The sequence below is a fragment of the Triticum aestivum genome, chromosome 5B (assembly GCF_018294505.1).
Source record: "Triticum aestivum cultivar Chinese Spring chromosome 5B, IWGSC CS RefSeq v2.1, whole genome shotgun sequence".
Lineage (NCBI taxonomy): Eukaryota > Viridiplantae > Streptophyta > Magnoliopsida > Poales > Poaceae > Triticum > Triticum aestivum.
Window position 1 is genome coordinate 439996038 of NC_057807.1, and position 4753 is coordinate 440000790.

Below are 4753 nucleotides of genomic sequence, written 5' to 3' on the forward strand. Positions count from 1 at the left end.
TACGTTATGCATCGCTTAATATTACATGCTACTTTATCGTCCTGTTCACCGATTAGACTCTGAGTCAGCTCCAGACTAATGGTCAAACTTGAGTTTTTAAATGGTTGTGGGGTACATATCGGGGCCGCTATCAATAGTATATATCTACTATCTGGTTAATCTCCGGTGTCTACTATGAGTTTCATGTTGGGTGGGAAACAAGCAATAAAGAAGCCATTATCTGTATTTATTAACTGAAGCCATTATCTGCCTGCTATTATTGGTTTTGGGTCTATCCACAGGTTGCTACCATCACTCTGGATTTCTGCATGCACTCCTTACATAATCTCACTATGTTTTATTCCTATGCATGACAGTTATTGTAAACAATGGAACTGAACATGTAGAGCAAAAGAGACGAGCCTTGCGTGGCAATATAATTTCATCCAGACGTTGCTCCATGGTAGGCGCAAAGGCAGCCCCCCCCCCCCTCCACGCATTCTGGATTGTAATCGAGAGGAAGATATCTGTTCTGAGGGGGGATTCAGAAGGAGAAGATAACTCCTATTTACCCCCTGAGGTCTTCGCTCTAACTTGGCATGCTGGTGTTGGTTATATCATGCATATGGTGTCTTGCATTGCTTACTTTATACATCAAATATGTCATCTGCTTAGTTTAGAGATCCTTTGTGCGAATGCTATCTGTTTAGTTTATTCATCGTTTATGTGAATTATGCAACGCCACCTTGTTTAGCCAGGCATCATATATGTGAATTTTGCAATGCCATCCTGCTTAGCCAGTCATCTTATATGTAAATTATATCAGGGCATCCTTTTTTTCGTTACATATTACATTTGTCAACAATGCTAGTACATTCAATTGCTCTTCGTGTGCATCAGCCATTTGACACGGTGATGGCAAATTCTGGAGTGAAAACAAGGTCTTCTGAGCAGACTATGCTATCCGACGAAGCGCATATCTCGCTGGTTACAGATAGCTCCTCAGAGGAGGATTCAGAGACAGATGACCAGTCCTATTCCCCCCCAAGGTGTATGCTCTAACTTGGCAGGGTTATGTTGCTCATATCGTGTGTATGGTGTCTCGCATTGCTATGCCATTTGATTAGTTTAGACATGCTTTGTGTGAATGCCACCTGTTCAGTGTCTAATTACCATATATGTGAATTATGCATTGCCATCTTGTTGCAAGACATTATATATGTGAATTATATAATGCTATCTTGTTGCAAAGGCATTATATATGTGAGTTATGCAATGCCATGCTGTTTAGCCAATCATCATGTATGTGAATTATATCATGCTATCATTTTTTTGTATTACGTGTTCCATTTGTCGACAACGTTTGTATATTCAACTACTCTTCCTATGCATCAGCCATTTGAAGCAGTGATGGAAGTATCTGGACTGAAAACAAGGTATTTAGAGCAGACAATGCTACCTGCTGAAGCAGACATCTTGCTGGCTACAGAGAGCTCCTCGGAGGAGGATTCAGAGACTGATGACCAACCCTATTTCCCCCCTAAGGTCTATGCTCAAACTTGGTAGGGTTATATTACCCATGTCATGCATGTTGTCTTGCATTGCTTAGTTTTTACATCATATATTGATTGCCATCTGCTTACTTGCTTACTATATAAATCATATATTTGAATTATATCATGCCATCATGTTTACATAGTACATACACATCATCTATCTGAATTATGGCATGGCAACCCATTTAATAAAGACATCATATAGTTATATCATCTCATCCTGTTTAGTGTTTACAGTCATCATATTTAGAATTATGGCATTCTATCCATGAATGTATGTGAATTATGGCATGCCAACCTATTTAATAAACATATTATATAGTTATGTCATGTCATCCTGTTTACATAGTCTCATAGTTTGAACTATGTCTTTCCATATTTTTTAGTTAGCCATCATAATGTGAAATTGTGTCATGCTATCCTGTTTAGTTAGCCATCATATATGTGAAATTGTGTCATGCTATCCTATTTGGTTAGACAACATAAATATGAATTATTTCATGCCCTCTTTTATTCCCCACTATCCATTGCACCTATCTATCATACAATGTCTATACTTTCAATTACTTTTCTTGTTTATTAACCATTTGAATTGGAGAGCGTGATGGCAGTATCTAAGGGAGTAACAGCATGGTCTTCAGAAAAGATAGTGCTACCAGTTGATGCAGATAGAACCACGATTTTACTTGCCCAAGGACCAGATCCACCACACATAACCCAGACTCTCACAGATTGTATACCTACCCAGTTGGACAGAGAACCAGCTACACCCCTTCTAACCCCAACCCCGGTAGATAGTAACCCAGTTCCAGTTGACACAGCACCGTCTCCACCACAGAGCACCCAAACACGAGCGGTTAGTAAGGGAACTGCAGTGCCCAAAGCACGAGGACCACCACTCCGAATCCCAACTCAACGCTTAAAGGAGAAGAAGATTTGTTCTTAGGTCAGGTTCTGTAGCTATGGTTTATACTCCTTTGCTCTTGCATTACTGTATTTACTCATACCAACTATTTTCAAATTTGAAGGATGGAATTGAAACTCCAATGGCACAATAGGTATGTTTTAAACCTGTTTCTTTAACTGGTTTGCTGTTGTAACCTGCTCTATGTTGATTTCAGTTTCAATTGAATAAACAGTTATGTTCTCATGTCATGCACATTACAAGTGTTGTTATTACTCTATAGTTACCCACACTTATATTCTGTCTATTCTGCTTTGTCTTGAACAAATATTATTTGAACTGTGTCTCTATCTTGATTTGGCAACAAAAACTAGAATGATATAGACCATAAAGTGACCATGGTACATAGATATATGTTTGGTTCATGCTGTTATCCTGTCCACTTTACTACTGAACTCATTTACCAAAATGAGTTTCATATGCAACATGGTAAACATGTGATGTGTCTGCTTGTTTCTCTTTTAGAATGTGGACAAAATATTGGAGAAGAGTACCGCGTTATCCAATGGTAAAGGAAGTAATGAAGATAAGGTTCAAGATAGTGAGACATCCCTGTTGGTCTGCAAGAAAGCTGATAAAAACTATCTTGACGACAGTGAGGGAACCCAAAAGTCCTGTCTTGATGTAGTGTTCGAGTTACTGGCCACTACTGCTGGCACAAGCTCTTTGAACTCACTGCCTGAATCAGTTCGTCTTCTTGAGTCTCAACTTCAAGTTGAAAGACATCGATCAGATGTGCTACGACAGGAAGCTGAAGGACTCAGGAAGTCCCTGCAAAATTCAGATGCATATTTTCTGGTGCAACAGCAAGCGTTGGAGGATTTAAGCGCCAAACAAGAGAAAGTTAATAAGCTTGCTAAGCATCTTGCCAGCATTATGGGTACCCAGGATATTGTTTCTTGAGATCTTCTGAAGTGGTTTCAGTTCTGGATTTGTTTTGCTGCGGCGTTTATTTGCGCTGGTCGCCAACTTTGACAACCAGTGTATATGATATGCTACTTTGTTCCCTATATTTGCACTGGTGGCGAACTTTGATGCCCAGTGGATGTAATATGTGTAACAGCCGTGATAGCCTAGCATAAGTTGCTTGCTTATTTATTTCCTTGTTGTCTTGTTTATTTGTTTGCTTGTAGTCAGTGTAGTTCTTTTTAAAATTAGGCCACAATAACCATGGGCTAATATTTACTATAGTGACACTAGGCCTCCTACGGGCCATAGAAACAGTGGGCCTTCTACGGGCCGTAGAAACAGTAGGCCTTCTACGGGCCGTAGAAACAATGGGCCTTCTACGGGCCATAGAAACAATGGGCCTTCTACGGGCCATAGAAACAATGGGCCTTCTACGGGCTGTGTCATCAATGGGCCTTCTACGGGCCTTATCATCAATGGGCCTTATACGGGCCGTATGACCATAACGGGCCATCGTTAATAGGCCGTATTTGATGACGCTATGAAAACGGCCCAACATATTAACGGACCACAAATGGGTCGATGTAACCATGGGCTAAATTTGGCCCACAGCAAAAAATGACAGTAACGGGCCGTAACTAAACGAATGCTGGAAATGAGCCCAAGAATAAATGGGCTCTGAGAAGGCCGAAAGATAAACTTTTGCTGGAAATGACCCAACTGAATAACCAGCCCTTAATGGGTATAAAGTGATATACTATTCATTACGGGCCAGTTTCACCACGGGCCGTTAATGGGTGTAAAGTGATACACTGTTCATTGCGGGCCAGTTTCACCATGGGCCGTTAATAGGCCAAGAGTTACATAGGGCCTCATACGGGCCGAAAGACGTCATGGGCCATACATGGGCCAGAAGTGAAAATGGGCCTGGAATCATATTAGATGGCCCAGATGACGCTAATGGGCCTAATTCAGATAGGGCGTAACGGGCCTTGGGTTAGCGGGCCGTAAATGGGCTATGTGCGAACAGGCCGTTAACAGGCTTTCCATGGGCCGGCCCGCCACCTTTTGACCAAGTCAAACGGGTCAGCCTTTTCACAGGAATGGGCCTCTGTTGGGCCGTGCCACGTGTCGACGTATCATAGGCGCCTTCTATCCAATGAGTGGATGGCATTTGTCCCAACGGTGAGCCGACACGTGTTTCCTCCAGCCAATGATGATTTTACACGTGAAAAATCCCCATTGGTCGGGGTTGTTAACGGGTTATCGGATCCAAAACCTGACCCGATAGCTTAACAACATTCCTTTATGGTGGACGCCATGTGTCGGTCACCCTTGACGAAAG